We start from the raw sequence: 23521 nt of genomic DNA, 5'->3' as shown, positions 1-23521 counted from the left end.
TGAAGCCCGTGGAAGGCCCATTTTCAATGCTTTTTCGTAGTTTTATGTTTTTTCGTTGTTTAAACGAAATACGAAGGGACTTTTGGCTAGTGTCAATTGCGATGAAGCCCAGGCTCGAAAGGGTCTGGGAAGTGGAATATATGATATCTGAAGTCCACCAAAGCCATTTTTTCATGCATTTTTCAGTGTTTTCACATATTTCATTATATAAGGGAAATACACAGGCCAAGCCAAATGCGACTTGCGATGGTGACGAGGGCAGACCTGATGGATAATTAAATCATATTTTAGGACTTTTGAAGTCGAAAATACACAAAGAGGGCAGGATTTTCACATAATTGATGTGTTTTCTATTCATAACAGAACGTAATCACTATCCACATTTTAAAGGGATTTCATAGGCCCAGAGAGCCATTCCACCATATAATAGAGCCTAGGAGATATTTTGCTGGGAAACAGAGCCTGGAAAGGCAAAGAGAAGGGCCACAGCACGCTGCAGCCTGAAACAAAAAGATCAAGGAGCACAAATAGCGCAACATCCATCATGGAGCATATCTAGCACAGGAGAATGCCCAGATAGTACAAAAAGCTACCAAAAATATCTAAAAACAGTTACTCTGCTATCAGAAGCAGAAAACTTTGATACATGCTTGCCTAGAGGGCATCAAATCAGTTAAGAATTCAAATCAGAGAGATTAGGACTCCGAGCCTCTTAGAGCTCAGGAGCATTGTAAACAGGCTATAAATAGCTGAAGGTAAGATGTAATAGAGGTTCAACATTTGGAGATTATTCTTCCTCTATTCATTCAAGCTTCTCATCTTCATTCTAGCAATATAAGCTTATTTTGCCATTATATGTTTAGTATCCATTCTCTTTGTTGTTCTATGCTTGCACTTGAACAGTTTGTTCATGTTTTCTTTGTGTCTAAGGCCATATAACTGTCATATTATCTCTCCCTTGATATATTAGATTTGCAAGCTTCTTCACTACCTGTAGCTATCCATCCATATGTGGTTATATATGCATCTATTAGTATAGTTAGTATTCCCTTTTGCTGCCTGTAGCTATCAATTGATGTATGTGTATGTATGCAATCTGCTGGTATAGTCAATATTCTTCATCTATCCATTGAATTTATAACTTATTGAACATTAGTGGTCTAATTGTATTGGTGAGAGCATTCATGCATGCCTTGAGTGAAAACCAAGTTGGAATGGTTATCTAACTTGATCCAAACCATAATTTATTCCAATAGTTCAGAGAACAATATTGAAGATTATATGTTACTAGACATGTCTGAGCTACAACCTAGGAGAGTTTCTTGGAGTGATAATAGGGATTTTAACTCTTTCTAACTCCTTTTCAACATTAAACACAGTTAAAACATTTTTTTCAATTTTAGTAGTATCAATTGACTGATTTAATGGTTGAATAATAGTTGTTTGAGTTTCAACATCTTTGGTATGAGGTTCAATTGTTGGAAGTTCCTTAGGGGGTCTTCCAAACCAGGTCTAGGCCTAAGATCATATCTTTTGTTTAGTTCTGCAATTAGGAATTTAGAGAAGGCATGGTATTTGGAAGACTGTGAGGATTCTTGATCTTGTTGAACCTACTTTTGTTGTGAGAGAAGAATAATAGAAGTCTAACCAAAAGAGGTATCCATGTTATTAATATCTTCAGTGATAGTCATAGTATTATCATTAGGTTGTTGATCATCTATCAGTAAAGGAGTTGGAACCTGTTGATCATTACTAGGCCTTTGAAGAATTTGTAATGGTGGATTTCTTTTGTATTGACCTTGACTTTGATTTTGGGGTCAAGTGACTATTTGTTGAACTATTCTAGGTTGAGTCTCAATCTTGAAAATTCTATTAGATAGATTTCTAAGAAGTGAAGTTATCTCATCTATTTTAGAGTCTTCAATTTTAGTCTTAGAGGAAGTAGAGGCCTCTTGACTTGATTTAATTTTTCTTTGGGCTTTTTCCTCTTTAGATTTCAAAGTGGCGAGGCAGACCTATTTTCTTCCACCTCTATAGCATTAGTTTTCATGTCTTCAAGAGTCCTTGAAGCTATTTCTCTTAACATCATAGCAAAGTCATCTTCAAATTTTTTTGAAAACCTAGATTTAGTTATTGCTACAGGAGGTTTGCAATCAGGGGGCATCTTATGATAAAGTTTGTTGAACCTTTTGATAAAATTGGAGATAGGTTCACCAAAGTTTCTTTTAAGTTCTTCAAACTCAGTCAAGAAGTAAAGAGCATCTCTTTTCACCCCCGATTTATTTTTGAATCTATTTGTTAATTCTTCCCAGTTTCTAATGGAATTTGCAGGTAACTGCCTAAACTAAGTCCTCACATTTCCCTCAAGAGACTAAACAAACAACCTCATGTACACATTTTCTTGTTCTATGTTCATATTATCTGCAAATTCTAGAAATGCTTGAAGATGATCCTTAGCTGAGGGACCAGTTTTTCCATTCTATCTAGAAAGGTGCTTTAAATATCCATTAGGGAAATCATCAAGGACTGGAGGTAAAACTAAAGCTGCATATCTTGCCTGTACAATGGGTTGGAATGCCATAATAGAAGATTATGTATGGGATGTTTGTGAAGATGATGATAGGGAAGAGGAAGATGGTGATAGAAGGGGTGAATTACTATGTGGGGGTGAAGAAGGAGGAGATAAAGAAGGTGGAGACTTCCTGAATGATTTTAAAGGAGTTTTAATAACCAACTTATGGACCTAAGAATGAATATCCTATTCAGTTTCGAAGAGTGGATTTTAATATATATGAAAGTTCCCTTGAGGTTGTTTAGAAGTAGAAGATTCTAGTGGTTCAGAGGTGGAATGAAATGAATAAGTTGTGGGGGATATAAATTCTGTAGGTTTGTATTCAGGTAGATGAACACCCAGGTCAGACTCAGATTTAGGTGATCCCGGTGGAAGTGGGGGTTCTGGATGAGATTCAAGTGAATGAATAAGGAAAGATGATTTTAATCAAGTCCCCTATCTAAGAGTTCAGCAACCCTAGGTGATAGGTGAGTGTACTCTGGATTGGATGGAATGTTACTATAGGGATCAAATTGTAATATATCTTTAGACTGCAAGGCTGAAGTAGAAGAAGATGGTTGATGTCTTCTTCTAGAACTGGCCTTTCTCACAAGTCTTTTTGGATCTGACAAAGGAATAATTGTGTCAGATTCATAATGGGATCTAGTGTGCTTAAAAGGTGCCAGTTTGGTATAGTGGAGTCGCCAGGTGAAGGATTTTGACCTATCTAGACATTTAAGTACCTTAAAGGAATAGGAATAATATCATTAACCCAGGAAAACTTAATGAAATTCAAATCCTTGGCAATGACGCCAGATTGATGTTGAATCTCTAAGATGATAATGGTGAACTATCATGCTAGGGCATCTAATATGTTTGTTTTGGGGGTTTTGTTTTAATTTGGAGGACCAATGTATGAAATAGATTTAAAACAACGATGCCTAACCTTTTGAATAGTATTAATATTTAAACAGAGGGCTGCTATTAAAATTCACACAATGATATAACTTCCATGGTGGTGAGCAGAAATAGAGAGATGGTATGACTATCACAGTCTTCAAACTGAAAATTAAATAATCATAAGTAAGAAAACCTTTAAACTATGTTAAGAAGGTTTAACAAAATATGCTTAAGCTTACAAAAGATGCTGATGATTTTATGATTTAGAGGGAATTAATAAAACAAACAGTTTATATAATTCATTCTCTTTGTAGATGATCACTTCAGAAGCTTATAGGAATAATTGAAACACAATTACTCCTACCTGGTTATCTTTGTAAAACATAAGAATATGAAGAAAACATTGTGAAATAAAACTGGAAAAAACTTACAGTAAAAATGAAACTTTATGAATCAGAATTCAAAACCATTTGCTTTGTATTAATGATTCATAAAAGTCAAGTACATTTAATGTTTTGAAATGCTTCTTCAAGGGTGAAACCATTAATAACTCGTGAAAGAGATTTATCTATACAATCTTTAAACTGAGAAAATATCTTAAATCATTTTACAAAAATAGATAAATACAAAATCAAGAATATAAGCTGATAGTCGATCTGTCACTATTTTGGTGTTGAACTGTTGATGACTATTGGTTGAAAAACTGAGAACTGTTGAGATGATGATGATTGTTCCTGAAAATAGTAAATGTTTTTTTATCACACTTTAGTCAACTAAATCAGTTAATTCTTCCCAATGTTTCTTATCTGGGGTAGATAACTTATTTACCCTTCTATAAACTTCATCTATCTCTGTATATTTAGTAAAAGTGGGTTTTATTGGAAATATATGTTTGATTTCATTCAGAATGAAAAAGGACTCTCTAATTTCATTTAGCACAACCCTTGGTGTTGCTTCACCTCCTATGTTTCAAGCTGAAGCTGCATTGGTACCCATCTCTGTAAGCTTTCGAACATAATCTTCAATGGGCATTAATTTGTCGTTTATCACAAGCATAGAGGGAAAACCCTTGTTGGTCAAGGGTTCTAACCTACTGAAAAATATTTGAACTATAGTATTCACACTGCTGCACTTTTCCTCCAACTGAAGGATGAGATTTTTCTTGGTAATGATCTTCTTTACTTCCATTATAGTTGTTATCTTGTCATTTATACCCAATTCTTCAAGCTAATAGTTGTCTTTAGAATTCAGGAACTTGATTATTTCAGAAGCAATTTCTGGCATGTCCTCAATCTCTTTACAAATAATTTCAATATCTTCCTGAGCTTTCTCCAATAGGTATTTTTGACCAAAGATTATCTTGGGATAGATATCCTTGACTGATTCAGTAATTTCTTCCCATAGAATCTCCTTTGCCAAACCTAGTTTGTTTCCAAGGTAATACTCTTTGATTTCCTTCTGCAAAACTTTAATTTGACTTTTTTTCCTCTACAACTTGGTTGCATGTGAACTGTCTGCAACTGCCTTCATGTGTTTTAATTCCTTCAGTTCATATTGCAACTTCTTCATTTCAACTGTCTAAATGGATAGATTTTGAACAACTTCTGCAAGTTGTTCAACTCCTTCTGTTGTACCTGTAGTTGATGCTGTGCCTGAAGTAGAAACTCTAGTTATTGAGACTGCTGAAAGAGGAACTACATCCATTGGAATTTGAGTCCTCTTGACAGCTTCCTCTTTCTCTTTGACCAATTTTTCCATTATCTCCTCCATATGTTTTATTTTTAGATTTTGTTCCATGATGAGATTCATCATGTCAGATTTCTAAGTCTCGGTTTCTTCAATCTCCTTAGTCATTGGATCCTCAAAAGCTGGCAGTTTGATTTTCTTCCTTAATGCCGACAGCTTCAGCATTTTTCTTCTTAATAAGTTCTTCCGCAAGATTTATATTTGAGGGATCATATCCCATCTTCAGCACCAAATCCTCCAAATATTTGATCTTGGTATCCTTTTCCAGTGAGGAAACTTTTTCCAACTTGAGTTGTGACTCTGTATTAGCCAGGGTAACCTAGAACTTTGACAAACTCATGGCAGTATGAGTTAAAGTGGAAGAAATCATCTGACCAGTTTGTTTGTACATCTCAATTTGATCAATTTGACGCGCATATCTTATATTAAAATCAAATGAGGATTGCTTCTGATAATGTGCATGAGTCTTGGGCTGTGGAATTTGAGCTTGGAGGAAATCCATCTACATTTTCCCTTCTCAGAGTTAAAGACTAAAAGAAGTCTGGGCTGAGAGCTCGAGGAATGTTTCCAGAATTGGGTATAGGTGTTCAATTTAAATTCTTCATTCTCCTTTTTAATCTCACTGAAACATGAAAGATGTCCTCCTCCTTGTCCTTCTGAATGCTTCCACTGGTCTGAATCATGTGATGTTCTTGAGAAGTAGTGGAATGAGTTGGGGATTGGGTAGACTATCCACCAGACTGTGTATAGAGCAAAGTCTTTCCAAGTCCATCAAATGTTATTTTCTGAGACTCATTTGTTGCACCAACAATCACAAAGATCCTAGGTCTCTTCTTCCTATGCACAATCCTAAAGCCCTGGCTTGATGCTTCAATTGTAGGGGTTGGTTGTTCTTCCCTTCCTGGTTTAGCTATATTTTCCTGTGCAACTGGAGCTTTTACATTTGAAGTACAAATTGTCTTCTCTTCATATTCTTGAAGGGTGTTCTCTTTCCATTCCAACTAATTTTTGTATTGCTCTATTTTAGGTCTGGCTATGTGGTGATATGTAGTAAACTTATTTTCAACCTTGAGTTTAGAAATCACTCCCATTGGGTCATAAGGCCAAGTGAAACTGAGACCAAACTTCATTTCCTTTAATAAATTGTATGCTTCTTCTCATGCTGCTCTAGTGTTGTAGATGAATGGACTGACCTGAGATTTTAGCTTAAATTGTGATTTCTTCTTTGCAGCCACAAAGTGTACTTCATCTACATTTAACCTCTGCCTAATATATTCCAATGAAAATATTTTGATGGGGAGGTACTTGGGAAGTTTGTAGGGTGGAAGCTCACAACCATAAACCCTGATTTCTGTATAGTTTTGGTAAAGATACCAATCTCTTATTGTGGCTTGATCAAATAGCTGCAACACTTTCACAATTTCATCACTGATTCTTGGTACTGGAGTGCTGCTCATAAGACCAATAGCTGGATGAATAAAAAATTCTATGAACTGTTTATATGTAAATTCTTCCTTCTCCTTCATTCCCATTGAAGTCCAAAAGATCACTTATTGTTGGTTGCCTTCCTCATCTAGCTTATGTAAGGTGAATGGAAACTTGTCTCCCTGAAAATATATAAAATGGTATACACGTACTGAAGCATACGTGAATACTTCTTCAGTGTTAAACTGGAGAAATTGATCATGTATGGTTTAAGCTAGGAATTGGATAAAGTTATAGAGAACAGTGGGTTTGGAATCATCAGAAAATATTGACAAGAAACCTAGGATGGCTTCATTAACATATTGGTCAAAATTGTAACCAAGCAGATAGGACAAAATAGTGGTGATTTTCTTGGTTCTGCCAGGGAACATGGATGAATCATAGGGAGGGTTCATTTTAGGCATAGGACTATCTATAACTAGTAAAATTCAAGAGTTTGCGATCTTTTAGTAAAATCTAGCTTTTGATAGGATTCTATCAGGCTTTCATGAGAAAAAGGATGGGTTGGTGTAATAGTTGGAGCTTGCAACATCTTTTCAATGGACTTAGCATCGATGAAATAGAGGATTTGTCCTATGGGTGAAATGATTGCTCTTTGAGTGGGATCATAGGACTCATGGCATTTCCTTAAAAATTCAGGTGCTTTATGTATCTGAGGGAAAATGTAGCTGGGAAGGTGGGAGTCCCATAGTCCTATTTCATCTGTTTGATCAATTAATTGATCCTCCATCCAGTAGTAAATTTCATATAAATCAAATTGAGAGGAAGACTCAATAATTTTACAAGCTCTGTCGACCAAGGGAGTGTGATGGAAGTCAACTTTTGGATGAATAAGAGGATTTGGGATTTCTACAATTTCTTTTTCCTTAGGAGGCATCCTGTTAAGTGAATCACAGGTTGAAAGTGACATAAATGGAAGAAATTGGTCTAAAACATAGTGAAAACAATAAATAGAAAAACTAAATGTAGATAGGTGGACCTGGATGTTGGCTTGGTTCTGAACAGAATGACAAATACAGTTGAATGACAAGTCTATCATTTAGGTTGTAAGCATGAAATCTCTAGTGATGAATTGAGTTTAGAATTATACTGTGTAACAGTTTTCATGAAGGAACAAGGCTTATAATGAACAAAAATGGAGCAGGGTTATTTAATGAATAGCTAAATCCTCATTAAATATCCAACGAGATTGATAAACAGGTCTATGGAGCATAAATTCACAGGAGTTATGAATTAAATGAATAACAGATAGGCGGCAGCTGATTGGATGGAGGAAGTGACATGGAGTGGACGTGGACAATGACGTTGGAGTGGTAGTAAATGATCAAATGTAAACCGCGTTCGGGAGCAACTTCAGGTGGTAAGTTGTTTCAGGATTTTAAGTCCTGAAAGACGAGAATGAGGGAAAAGTGGTTTAAGAGGGTGGTTTCCAAAACTACCCACTTCGCCCCTCACCGATAATGTTCAGATGCAACATGAGGGCCAAGGAGTGATGTGGGCCATCAGATTTTGGGGGAGTCTGCAGGATGTAAGGTGAGATGAAAGGGATTTAACAATGGAGATAGAAAGTGATGGTGGGGTCAGGATTTATGGCGGAGGTGACAATTATAGGTTGTGGGCGGATGAATGGATGGAGTTAGAATATTTGCATAATTACATTGATAATTAGGCTTTATGGTAAATTAAAACCCATACCATATGTACATCTTTGCAATGTTATAAATTAGGATAAAATACTTTCATGCTCCAATTATATTCCATTTGTCTACCTACCCTTATCTTTTCTAACATTTTCTCACTTTGTTCTCTGAGTGCATTTATATTAGCAACTCAATATTTCCTTTTAATGTCTAATCTACTTATATCCCTTATTTATTCCGTTGGCTCAGTTTAAACTGTTGAGCCAATTTTAATTGTTACCTATTGACAAAGAATTTAAATCAAATCCAATCATGATTAAAATGTATAATTGGATTGTATGAACTAATGTGGCATTTAAACAATTTTCTCACAACTTTTATTTGCAAAACTAAACTGGACTAAGAGTAGTGGAATTTGGATTTGCAACACTTTCAGAGTTTATTATTATTATTTTTTATTTCTAACCTAACATTTTATTTTTTCCTTCATTTTTTAGGGTTTCTATTCTAAAATTTTATTTGATATGGACTCATTCACAAAATATCTCTAACATTTTTTATTTAATATGATTTTTTTGTCCATATCCTAACTTAACATTTTCTTAAATATATTTTCATTGTTTGACTAATTGATACTAACTTACCAAAACCAAAAATTGCTACAACAAAACCAACAAGTGTGGTTCATCATCAGGAGAATCATCGAATCTTATTTTAATTGAGCTATGCTCTGTTGGAGGTTTCCCCCTCGAAGAGGCAAGTGAACATTGTAATATGCTTATAAATAATAAAATATCTTTGCAGCGTAAGTAAAATCATGTGATATTTCCATGTTTATAGAAATATTATCTTGTATTTCTAGCATTTTTTTATTCTCGCAGGTCAAGCGCATAACAAGTGGTATCAAAGCACTTTACAGGACTAACTGTACCTCCAATTTTCATAGAATTATTTTTAGGCTAGAGATGTGTTCCATCAACTTTAAACCATGAGATCTTTCATTGAACACATAAACCCAGATTTGGGGAGGCATGCACACAAGAACTACAAGAGGTGATCATGCTTGTTGGACTCCCTTGTAACCCCTGTGGGTACCCATTCGAGTAATAATGCATTAGACAGAACCATGCATAGGTTGCACTTCCACATACCCTTGGGTATATTGGAATCCCCCCTAGGTTAACCTAAAACCTAACCTTAGATAAGTCACCGACTTTCTTTTTGTTATAGTATGCTAAGAACAACACTTAAGGAGATTTCTCGCACGTCTAACAGGGTAGTCGGGTAGTATGACTAAGGGTATAGTCTATCCTACTTATTTAATAATCTAAAATATTGGGCTGAGTACTATTGTTTGACCCTATGTATATCATGATTTGTAGCACCTAACACTCCTTTGTGACCATAGTTCACTCAACAATCTGAATATCACCCCCTACCTTTTCGTCTAGATTAGATCTAGCAGTTGGGGTTCGATCACTATTGTATAGATTATATCCGGTAGATGGGGTTCTACCACTGTAGTATAGATAAGATTCAATAGCTAGGGTTTTCACAAAATAGATCAGACTCTTTCTGGAGTGAGGGTTTTGGTCACCATAGTCTGTATCAAATTATTGTAGCACAATTTGCAATTCCAAGACTTTGGGGTTGCAGTAACTACAATCTAGTCCCAATTTTCACAGGATATTTAGTAGTATTAAGCATTCTAGATTTTAGCCACTATAGTATTGATCAACTGGGAGTAAAACTCCTTTCAGAGTAAAAAAAAAAAAAAAAAGTCAGGGTCTATGACGGGATGCTTGCAAGAGACCTATCCCATAATATTTAGGATGATGAGCTAATTGTAGTGGTACCTTTCACTTATAAGCCCCCAATTTTCATGCGATCCCAAATTTTCCCGACGCAGCTTCAAGTCACCCACTGTTAGTGTAGTTGCCATTGATGCCAATATACTGAAGAAGACAAGGACATCAAGGAAATGAAGTAGACAAGGATATGATGATGATATGATTAAGAAGTCAAACGATGCAGAAACCAAAACCATGAAGAAGCCAAAAAGAATTCTACCATGCCTCCGGTTTTGTACTATTGAATGATCATTCACATGAAATAATATTTTTCTCTATCTTATAAAATGAATTTGATGATGGGAGCTAGACCATCTGAAAGGGCATAATTTTAGCTTTCTAATGAGATATCACATGCCCCAAAACTCAAAATATTCTAATAGATATGAATTTTTAAAGATAAGGAAATTAATTATAATTATTGAGCCGACCTTACCTCCATAACTCATGATGGCTTGCACGTGGACGTGATTGTTCATTGACAGGACAAATAGGTGTATATATAGGAGGTCTTTGATGTCAATATTGTTGAGATTCAATGTTGGGCACAGGATCCACCAAGGGTAGTTTTGGGGCTTAGAGCCCAGATTTTGGTCCAAGTTTGTAATTCCAATGTAAAGACTCCGCATTTTTTGGGCGCAGAGTGCGTAGTTGTTAAAGAGTAATAGGGTTATCCACCCTTAATTTTGATAATGTAATGTTGGTTGTAGAAGATCTACCCATGGTTTGCGGACCATGGAATTATATAAATAGAGCGAGGCTCTAAGTAGTTAAGGCATCTAATAATCTAAGTTGAAGAACATATGATCTATGCAAGATAGATCTGAAGTGTAAAGTCTAGTTTTGGGTTGTACCGTAGGTAGAGGCTCTGTAGATGAGTGCACAGAGGCCTAGTAGTCCGTAATTGAGTGCGCGAACCCCTACAACTGAGCGTGCAAGGCGAGCCAAGTCTGTGATCATTTGGAATTTTTAATAAAGAGAAGTTTCTATCAATTCTGCATCATTATTTCCTATTTTATGCAAATGCTCTATTGGGTATGAATTTCACTGCTAATGCTTATATGATGTGCGAATGTGTATAGCTATATTTGTTAAGTGAACACAAGTTAGAATATTTACTTACGCAAAGATAATTAAGATCTGTCACTAAGATAAGTAATATACTTAGTCTAGTTCGGGAAATAGCGTAGTTCGTTGCACTAGTGGTGTGAAAGCATCTCAACCCCTGGTTAGGGCTTCGTGAAGGTACCAAAGGTTAGAACAGATCGCAAAGCGACCTGCATGAAGGCAAACATAGTTGGACTAAACTGACATCACAACCATCTCAAGGGTGCGGAAACTTGGTTCCAGCATGCCCCCATACTGCTTTAGGTGAGACTTCAGTCTGCGCTCTGCGGGCTAATGCTAAAAGGGCTAGTAGTGTAGAGATTTGTTTGGCTGACTAAATCTAAACCTGATTCAGGCCCCTATAAGCCAAAAAATGGTTCTGTTGCTGGGACCCGAATCTGCATGAGAGATGTGTGATGTTTTTTTATTGGAATCTAACTAAGAAAGAAATCGAAGGATAGTTGGACAAAAGAATTCACGACTTTGCAGTGCACGAGAACAGAAACCCGCAGCTATCAAAAGAAGAGTGGCTAGACAGCTACCTATATACGGAGATCCATGAATTTTTTTTCATGTCCTTCCCTATATAGCTATATGAGTGGATTGCAAAGCTAGCTGATAGCCAAGGAAGGTGGAATCTTGACGGTCTTATTGTGTTCACCCCAGAGCTAGTGCGAAGGTTGGAAGCATCGGAGGATGAGATCGCGTGTGCTGTTGATCATTGGCTCGATTGCATTATAGGAGGATTTGTTACTAAATTCACAATTGACACCTCAGTCAGCTACAGCGAAGCAAAGTGATGCTTTCTCAAAGGACCGCGAGGTAAGTACATAAAGTCTTTGAATACTTGGATTAAAATTATGTTGTGCAAAAAGCGAGTTATGCAGTTACCCTGATGTTTCGGGCTATGCCAAGTGGAAAGGTTTACAGGAACGAAGGAAATAAGGGTCCAGAAAATAGTCCCTTAATTTCACCTCCACGAGGAGACAAGGACGAGCTCGCGAAGGTATCTCCGCAATGTGTGATTCATCTGATAAGGCAAAGAATTTTGTGAATCCCACCTCCGCCAACACCACCACCAGCTTTATCGCCATCACCTCCATATTCACGTGTACCAACTCCACCACCACCGTGATTTAGCATGGCAAACACAGTGAAGTTTCCTGTGTTCAAAGGTTTGGGAAATGAGGATCCAGACCAATTCTGGTTCATTGTAAGGGCTGTATGGGATGCGCAAGGTGTTATAGATGACCATATAAATAAAGTGATGTTGGTTAGCACTCTGCAAGATCGCACACTGACCTAGTATATTAAGTACTCCAACGATAACTTGAATGCGAGAGTCGTGAATATTCAAACAACGCTAAATAGTGAATTTAACAGGCCTAAATCTGAAGCGTAGTCGATTGTGGGATTCAAGGAGATCAAAATAATACTAGGCGAGACTCCTTGGGAATTAGATCAGAGGCTGAAATGTATGATCCACGAAGCCAATATGAATCTGATAGATGGATAGCATCGCGAGTGGTTTGTATCTTCACTACTACCACGTTTAAGGAGTGCGTTGTCACAGCAGAAGATAACAACTCATGCAGATGCTTTGGAGATTTCCGTGAGGCTTCATGAGACCCTGATGCAGGATTCCAACCTAGGAGTTCAACAAATCCATACGCAACTGAAGAATTTGTGCCTTGAGATGCAGAGTTTGAAATAGGACAGGATGGTTCGACCAAAAGTGCACAAATAAGTGTGGTGCGTGAAATGCAAGAGTCAGGGTCATGAAAAAGACCACTACCCAGTCTTTACGAATTACCTCATAAGAGGAGGACCAATGCCTTTAAGGCCAGAAGCTCAAGCAGGAACTAGAATGGTGCCTACTTTGTGGTGTGCTATATGTCAAATAGCAAGAAAACATGCCATGAACAACTGCCACTTGTTACAGAAGTATATAATTTACAATAACTGTTCTATAAATTTTGTATGTTGGTGGGACATGATGAGTGCACTTGCAGAAGCTATGAATTGATGATGGATAAAAATCCCATCTACAAAGTTCAGGCCGAAACACGGTCCCTTGATCCAAATGCAGGGATGGTGCAGATAGGATTTCAGGGGCGCAGACGCAGTCAAGGCGGAGGAGGACCTGGTAAAGGTCATAGACAGTTGATTTGTTACAATTGCGAAGGACTAGGACACTATTCCCGTGATTGCACTAATCCAACGTGCCCGTCGTGCAAGTATTACACACTATTTGATCATGAGACAAAATATTGTCCTACTATGATAACCAGGATATGGGACAAAGGAGCGCTACTCCCTCCCCCGACTTAGAACCTATAGATGATGAGGTTTGAGCCGCGCGAGGAAGATCTGAAAAATAACATTGTGCTCCTAAGTGGAATCATGATAGGAGATAATAATGGGAAACATCCAGAAGATATTATATGGGTTCGCAAAGCCCTAACAAAAGAAGCTGAGTTTGATTTGGAGTGCGCTCGGGAAACCTTCATGGAAGCCAAGAAGAGCTTCGCTAATGCCTCCACTTCAGGAAGCAAAGATAAACTAGAGATGAAAATGGACCCATCTATGCTCACTAGTTTCCTATAAACCTGTATGAAGTTACTGTGTGACAGTAAGGTTGTAAAAGGGTTATAGGAACTCATCAACAGATGCACTGGGACCGTGCCAGGAGAACTGCATGTAGTCTGGAAGATCGGAAAACATAAAACAAGGACGGGGTGTGAAATGAGACTAACCACGTAGATCGGAGAATATGAGATAGATCAATTCATTCTAGATTTGGGATCAGATGTGAATGTTCTTCTGAAGCAGATATGGGAGCGAATGGGGCGACCTACACTATAATGGTCTCCAATTCAGCTAAAGATGGCGAACTAGCAGAAAATAATACCCATGGGGCAATTGCGAGGAATAACTGTGGATATTGAGGGATGGAGTGCGCTGGCAGATTTCAAAGTGATAGAGATTGTTGATGGCAACAATCCCTACCCCACGCTCTTGGGAATTGACTGGGCCACTGACATGAACAGGGTAATTAATCAGAAGAAGTGGAAAATGATATTTGAGAAGAAGTCATTGCACGTAATTATACCCCTGGACCTTACTGAAGGATCGCATAATACGGAACCAATCCGCGACTATGAGAGTGATGATGATGTGGATTGTATCTATAAGATAACATCGCGAGACAAAGACTAGGTGAATCCAACGATGGATGGGTGGATTACATGGGAGCATGAGAGCTCATGTACTTAGGATTCTAATAAAGAAATAGAACAATGGTAGAATCAGTTAGATGAGGTAACTACACTGAATTGCAATATGATGACCAGGTCGCTACATTACGTGTCAATAGAAGTAAGAGATCTGCCTACTTATGATGGTCTAAATGAGGTAGATAACTTTTTGGATGCATTTGAAAGGGAGGTGCTGAAAAATCAACGCTTCCAAGCCTTAGATTGGGTACTGTACGCTACGCCTACAAGATGGTGGGGTACGCACAAAGGAAGCTTTAATGATTGGTGTGAATGTAGGAGAATGATGTGCACATGATTTGGGAAGCTTGAGCTGCAAGTGATAGACAAGTATGATGGGTAGGATGATCCGCATGTGCATTTGGCCAAGTGGATGCAGGCCTATGGAAAAGAGCCCCAATCTATGCGAATGCACATGTACTCTACTAAAATACCAATTTAATAAGCATATGTTAGGGGGCTGAATGTGCAGATGGCTTTTAATGATGGGAAGACATTATGTAGGAAGAGAAACAACGTAGAAGATTCTATGCACAAAAGCATTCAACAAAGTATTGGAAACCGTACTGACCAAGGTATGCATTGCACATCGAAGTGATTGGGACCTATGCATACCTGCGATATTATGGGCTTATCGCATGACATGCAAGAAACTGACAACATAGACACCTTTTAGGCTTGTCTATGGAGTGGAGGCTGTAATGCCTATGGAATACATTGTGCCTAGTATGTGCATAGTAGCGCCCACAGGTATGACAGATCGTGGATCCATGGAGGAGAGGCTTCCATAGTTGGATGAGCTCGAAGAAGAGAGATTTTTGGCTGGATTTCGCTAGCAGGTAAAGAAGCAGCACGAAAAGGCATGGCACAACTGACACATCAAGTTGTGCAAATTCAAGGTAAATGATCTGGTTTTGTTGTATGATAGTAAGTTTGATAAATTCCCTGGAAAGTCAAAAATGCACTGGTTAGGGTCGTATGTTATTAAGGCGATTACCGATAGTGGCGTGGTGCAGTTGGTAAAGTTAAATGGAGAAACCTTCCTAGGAAAGGTGAATGGCAGTGATCTGAAGCCATACACAGTTGGCCCAGCCATTTGACTAGCCGACAAAAGCACAGTCTTAGCACTCTAGGTAACTAAAAGGAGGCGTGTGACTATAAACTACTATGCCTGGGAACTGCACGTGTTAGGACTGTGTGTAGTAGTCAAGTGTCACAAGGTCTGTGACAGTGTGACGACAAATGCACTAGCACGAAGGTTTGCCAAAAAGTGACCGTTAGAGTCACTATTCATGATGTGATGCTTGGTTTGAGGCCAAATGGAGTGGACAACAGGCATTTAAGGTGAGCTTTATGGGCTAGATTCTTGAAAATCTACTGTCAATCTATCATTAATGGACCAAATCTAGGGGGAATAGTTGAATTCAAATTCAAAAGGCATTATAAATTACAAGTGGCTTCCTAGCGAACAACACTTTTCATTTTGAGAACTAAGTTGTTGTGCTATGAAATATGTATGGACTTGTCGAACTTTGATGCTTTGAGAGCGAGTGTTATGAAACCAACTCAAGAAAAGATAGAAAAGATAGATCAACGCCTTAGAATTTAGCCTCTTCGAGGGGGCAACCTCCTTTACATTACATAAATGAACAATTCTTTGATGATACAAATGACAAAACCTCCTTTCTATATATAGGAGTCTAAGGAGTCACAATATAACCCAGCCGACCTAACAATAATAATATAAAGCCACAAAAATAACAATAGAGGGACTCTATGGGGCACAGTAATAACAATATGGGGGCAATAGGGGCACAACAATATTAATAAGGGGTATAACTACAATAGTAATGGGGTAATCAGTAGTATTATAGGGACCCAACATGCCCCTCTCCTTGAAAAAAGTGTTGTCCTCAACACTTGAGTAGTTATGGATACTTCTGTATAAAATTCTCATCCTCCCATGTGGAATCTTCAGCAGATAAGTTCTCCCGCTTGATAAGATACTCTGAAATTGATCGATTTCGTAGCTATCGAGTTCTTGTTTCTGTGACTATTTCCGGTTCCAATATAATTTTTCCTTCCTCATCAAGTTCTGGCAATATTTTTTGAACTGGGAGATTGTCACCTATAACCTTCTTTAAACATGAAACATGGAAAACTGGGTGCAATCGAGAAGTTGCAGGAAGCTCCAATTTGTATGCCATAGTACCAATATTTTGCAACACCTTGTATGGACCATAATACTTTGGTGATAATTTATTATCCTTATTAGCTTGCTTGACGGAAATTTTCTTATATGGTTGTAGCCGTAGGAATACCCAATCACCTACATCAAAACTTCTTTCACTGCGATGTTGATCTGCCTATTGTTTCATTCTATTTTGTGCCAACACGAGGTTATCCTTTAAGAGTTGGAGGACTTATTGTTGATGTTCGATGTGATGTTCCACTGCTTGAACCTTAGAATTTTCTCTTAAATATTATGTGAAGGATGGTGGTTGATAACCATAAAGTGCCATAAATGGGGTCATTTTTGTTGTGTATGGAAGGAAGTGTTATACCACCATTCAGCCAGAGGCAACCATTTGACCCATTGTGTCTGTTTATCAGATACAAAGCAATGAAGATATCCATCCAAACATTTGTTTACTATCTCAGTTTGCCCATCAGATTGAGGATGATAAGATGAGCTATGAGCTAACTGAGTACCAAGACAAGAAAATAATTCTGTCCAAAAATTTCCAGTGAAAATGGGATCTTTGTCACTTACAATAATCTTTGGGTTTCCATGTAGATTTTGAATTATTTCCATAAATGCAGTAGAAACTGTACTGGACTTAAATGGATGTGATAATGCACAAAAGTGTGCATACTTGGTAAGTCTGTCAACTACCACCATGATGACACTCTTTCTCGTAGACTTGGGTAAACTTGTGATAAAATCCTTTGAAACCTCCTCCCAACATTGGCTTGGAATGGATAAAGGTTGTAATAGACCTGATGTCTTAATTGTTTCAACTTTATTTTGTTGGCAAACCAAACATTCCGCCAAAAACTTTTGAATATCTTATTTAAGGCCATCTCAAAAAAATTCCTCCTTAACCCTGTGGTAAGTTTTTAAAAATCCTGAGCGCCCTCCTAAGGGAGAAGTGTGCAATTCCATAAGAATCATTTGTTTTAGCTGGGAATTCTTACAGAGGTATAAGTGATCTTTGTACCATAACGAATCATTTTGCCAGCTAAATGTATCAGACGTACTGGAATCTTGTTGTAACTTTTGAATAAGTGCCCACACTTCTTCGTCATTCTTCCATTCCTCCCTTGCTTCGTTTATCCAATCTGGTTGGATAATAGAAATGGTGCACAACAATGCTTCTACATCCTCATCCTTTCTTGAGAGTGCATCTGCCACCACATTTTGCTTCCCTTTTTTGTAGATGATTTCAAAGTCATAACCCAACATCTTTGTGACCCACTTTTGTTTCTCTTCAGAGGATAATATTTGTTCTAAAAAGTATTTAAGGCTATCATGATCCGTTTTTACCTTGAAGTGTCTTCCCATTAGGTAGGGTCACGATTTCTTAAATTCATGGAGTATTGCCAACATTTCCTTCTCATAAATAGATTTTATTAAAAACTTTCCCTTGATTGGACGACTTTCAAAAGCAATGGGTCTTTCATCTTGCATTAGAACAACACTAATTCCATTTCCTGAAGCATCACATTCCACAATAAAGGTTTTTGTGAAGTCCGGTGTAGCTAAGACCGGTGCTTGGCACATTGCCTCTTTAAGATGTTCAAAGGCCTTTGTTGCTTCCGAAGTCCATGAAAACGCATCTTTGTTCAATAATGTTGTTAGAGGTGCTACTATTCTCCCATAATTCTTAACAAACTTGTGATAATACCCTATCAACCCGAGAAATCCTCGTAGATTCTTTATGGATGTGGGAATTTTCCATTCCTTAATGCCTTTAATTTTGCTAGGGTCTACCTTAAATCCTTCATGAGATACAATATGACCCAGGTATTCCACCTCCTGGACTCCAAAGAAACATTTGGATCTTTTCGCATATAATTGTTTCTCCTCCAATAGTTGTAACACCCTGTCAACATGTTCAACATGATCCTTCCAAGACTTGTTGTAGATTAGTATATCATAAAAAAATACTAACACAAATTTTCTAAGGAATGGTTTGAAAATTGAATTCATCAAACCTTGAAATGTTGAAGGTGCATTGGTAAGGCCAAAAGGCATAATAAAAAATTCATAATGACCCTCATGAGTTCTAAATGATGTTTTCGGAATGTCTTCAGTCTTCATTCTGATTCGATGATATCCTGAACGAAGATCTAACTTGGTGAAGTAAATTGATCCATGCAATTCATCCAGTAATTCATCAATGATAGGAATGGGGAACTTATCTTTAATAGTGAGCTTGTTGAGCTCCCTATAATACAGACACATGCGCCATGATCCATCCTTCTTGTGCACCAATACTACTAGAGCAGAGAAAGAACTTTGACTCGGTTGAATTATACCAGCCTCTAGCATTTCTACAACCATACATTCAATTTCACTCTTTTGGACATAGGGATATCTGTACGGCCTGATGTTTGGAGGAACAATTCCTGGAATCAGATGAATAGCATGATCATGATCACGCATAGGTGGGAGACCTTTGGGAGTCTCAAATACCTTGGAATGATTGTCCAGGACTTTTTGGAGATCTGGAGAAATAGATGATTCCGATGTGGAAACATTTAGCGAACATAATTGTGCAATTACACCTCTTTGTTCCTTTTTTAGAAGCTTTGTCATACCATTAGAGCTGATTATCTTTCCTGGTTTCTCTGCAATACCCCTTAATTCAACTTCCTTTCCTTCCATAGAAAATTTGATGAAAAGTTCTTGAAAATTAAAAGCTATTGTACCCAAGGATTGTAGCCATTGGACTCCTAGTACAAAATCAACACCTCCCATTGGAATGGAAAGCATTGGGCTAGTCAATACATATTCTCCCATGGATAGCTTGATATTATGGCACTTTCCAGAGCAATTTATTGTTCCTCCATTTGCAATCATCACTTGACACTCTGGTGCTAGATATAGGAAGAAATTCAATTCTTTTGCTACCTTAAAATGAATAAAATTGTGGGTGCTTCCTGAATCAATCAACACTATTACCTTTTTCTTCTTGATTTGTCCTTGTATCTTGATGGTTTAAGGAGTGGTAATTCCCGCCAATGCATTACAAGATATGGTCAGATTTATTTGTTCTTCATCTACGCTTTGTTCCTGGAGTATATCCTCTTCTTTTGACCTTTCTTGATCCTTTTCTTCTTCCTCTTCACAATCTATGTAGAATAATTTCTTCTCAGCACATTTATGACCTTTAGTGTATTTGCTATCACAACTGTAACAAAGCCCTTTTTCTCTTTTTTCTTCCAATTGTTGAGGTTTCAACCTTATAGGTTGTGGAAGACTAGGGGCAACAACACTTCTGTCTTTATAGTTATGAGTGGTATGCTTCCTAGTTGCCATAATTTTGCTTTCCATTTTTCTTGCTAACCTGAATGCCTTCTCTAATGAATTAGGTTCCCAAAGGCGAATACCATGTTGGATATTATCCTTTAAAGACCCTATGAACACATCAATCCTATGCTCCTCTAGAATATCTTTTCCCCTTATGTTCAATTTTTGGTACTCCTCAATGTGCTCCATTATTGAACCCTTTTATTTGAGACTTATGAATTGGCTAAAAAAGTGTTGCTTTTTGTATCCTCATAATGTGCTATCAATTCTTCCGTAAAAATTGCCCAAGTGATAAATTGTTTACGAGAGCAAAGCCATTGATACCATACAAACTGATTTGGTTCCAAATATAAAGTTGCCATATGTACCTTTTGTGTGTTTTGCACATTATTGAGATCAAAAAATTGCTCCATCCGTAAAATCCATGTTGCGGGATCCTTGCCATCAAACATCCTCATATCGATTTTTGGAATATGGTGGGTCTTCGATCCAACATTAGATTCTATGTAATAATGATTAACATTTCTTTTGTTCGCATCATGAGTTTCCTTTACAACCTTTTCACCATTAGTAAGTATTTCTTGTAGAAAATTTGTCAAATCTGTCTTCAAATCTGCCATGTTCGTCTTCAAATCTGTCTTCAAATCTACCATGTCTCTCTTTAAATCTATCTTCGAATCATCCATTTTAGCTTCCATGCCCTTTATCTTAGATTCCATGCCATTTATCTTAGATTCCACGCCATTTATCTTAGCCTCTGTTATATTTTGTGAGCGTGACATTTGTTGCACTTGTTCTTGTAATTTTGATATATCATGTAGCATTTCTTCCTCTTCTTCATGAGTCATGCTAGAGCTTTCAGTTTCCTTATTAGGTGTTTGCATTTTCTTTCCTCGAGGCATCAGTTACCGAGAATAATGCTTTACTATGCCGTTTGAATTCTTTCAAACCAAGCTTACGCAAAAATTAAAAAAAAAAACTAGACACCTTTTTTCACTTCGTAAAAGCCTGATATTGAATCTGATGTATCTCTGTAATATTGGATCATCCAGTTGTACAATTGTGACCTATAATAGCCTTCTACTTCCTCTTTCCAATGCAACTAGTCTGATCCAAATTGGATTCTCCAAGGAAGAGTTATGCAAAATCTCTCGCAGTAACCTGCATATAGACTAGTTCAGTAGAGCCAACTTGTATGACGTGCCATGAATCACTGTTTCAACCTTTGGCTCTGAAAAAATATATACAAGAAACTGCAGTCCGTCCTCTTTCTTTACCTTTTTATGAAATTTCAATCCGATGGTCAGAAAGAAATTTATGACGATTTTCCTCAGGTCACCTGTTTGGAATGTAATTCAGGAGTCTACAAAAAGACCAACTTCCTCAGATCATATCTCTACAAATGTAGTGCGAAAAGCTCTGAAATTTGGACCCGAGGCTCATCGTGATTTCTTATCAAATGGATTTTTTTTTAGCTTCTGAAACGTCGCAGAAAAAAGTTATAGCAAAAATGACACGATGACCTGTTGGGAGCAGCGAAACCCTAGAATCCAAGGCTCTGATACCAAATGTTATGAAACCAGCTCAAGAAAAGATAGAAAAGATAGATCAACGCCTTAGAATTCAGCCTCTTTGAGGGGGAAACCTCCTTTACATTACATAAATGAACAATTATTTGATGATACAAATGACAAAACCTCCTTTCTATATATAGGAGTCTAAGGAGTCACAATATAACCCAACCGACCTAACAATAATAATATAAAGCCACAAAAATAACAATAGAGGGATTCTATGGGGCACAGTAATAACAATATGGGGGCAATAGGGGCATAACAATATTAATAAGGGGTATAACTACAATAGTAATGGGGTAATCACTAGTATTATAGGGACCCAACAACAAGTTCAGTGTTTGAAACATTGTCGAAGGAGACACAGGACCTTCTAACTAGAATAATGTCAGCACCCTAGGAAGCCATGGATACCAGAATAATGAAAGACGAGGAAGTCGTGCAGGAAATTGTAGAAGTAGATGCCCCAGAGAGCACTAGAATAATCGTAGAGATCCCTAAATCACTGCACACATTGAGACCTAAGAAGGAAAAGCAGGCCATGATACTAGTGCACATCTCACCCATAAATCCACTGAGGACCAATCTCATAATGGAGGAAAAGGGGAAGGCCATTAATTTCGAGGCTAATGAGGAGGAAGAATTTGAAGAAATCCTGCTGGAGGAGAAGGATGTAGAGATGGAAGTCGAAACCTAGGGTGCGGACCCTATCACCAGGCTGCCAAAATATGTTCCTCTATGAAAGGGTAAAGCCAAGGTGCCCAAGGATATAGATGAGAGCAGGAGATCTCTGCAAACTTTGCTACTGCTAGACGATATTGTGTTTGAGGGAGCGCACTTGGGATAGGTTCTCGTGTTAAAATTTGAATATTGGGACCTTGCAGACCACGAGAAGTTCATGCATTTAGCAACTACGAAGCTAATGCACTAGAAGATGGATGCGTTGACTGGAATGATTTAATTAGATCCATGAAAATGGCTTAGACGCGTAGAGAAAGCAAGGTTGCTAAACCTGCTCTCGGTGCCACATTACCACCACATACCATTGACCATTTTTGTCATGAAGCAGCTGCTCTGCTTGGTGCATGATGGGTGCTTATGGCTGGAGGAGCCCATCCCCATCATAGACCATCTAATTAACTGGATTACATGGCTACCTTGTGTAGGGGAAGACCCAGCAAACATTTTAGAAGGAAAAACTGATGACTTGGCCATCGCAGAAGTAATGAAAAAGAAGTTTAAGTTGGAGAAGAACAAGCGAGGGTATGCCATCTCCAGCATCAACAGAGATATTGGTAGGGAAGGTGATGCAGAAGTTCCACGGGGATGAGGTGCCCATGCCAGTGGTTCCACTAGTGGCGCAATGTGTAGAAGGGGTCCAGTGTAACTGGGCAAACTATCTATGCGGTGAGATCCTTGAGAACTGTCGCGAGGCATAGGAACAGGGAAAATCATTTCATTATTTATGGCTCTTGTTGTCGATAGTACTGGTAGCATCGGAGTTGCCTGAAGATAGCCAGTTCCCATCGATTTTGTGAGACCTTCTAGAGGAAACGAAGTATGCTTCATTGTGGGCAACCAGGGATGGATAGCGGATCAGATAGAGCAAGATTTTTGGGTGCTAATGGAGATGAACATCAGGATGGGGATCAATTGCAAGCCGTGGTTATTGCCCATAGTCTACAACAGTCTGCAGAGCTTCACGGAGTTCAAATCAGACTTCCCCCATGTCTTCATCAGGGCATGGAAGGACCCTATGAAGACATGGCATGAAATACCATTGTTGGCGACTGATGATGTGATATTCGCAGTACATGAGTCTTCGCTACTAGAGTGGCATGCTCCAGCTGGCTCCAC

This window comes from Pinus tabuliformis, chromosome 6 (assembly GCF_031772625.1).
Source record: "Pinus tabuliformis cultivar Carrire ecotype Pingquan chromosome 6, CPIR1, whole genome shotgun sequence".
NCBI classification, from domain to species: domain Eukaryota; kingdom Viridiplantae; phylum Streptophyta; class Pinopsida; order Pinales; family Pinaceae; genus Pinus; species Pinus tabuliformis.
The sequence above is the reverse complement of the archived record's forward strand: the minus strand, read 5'-3'. Positions refer to the sequence as shown.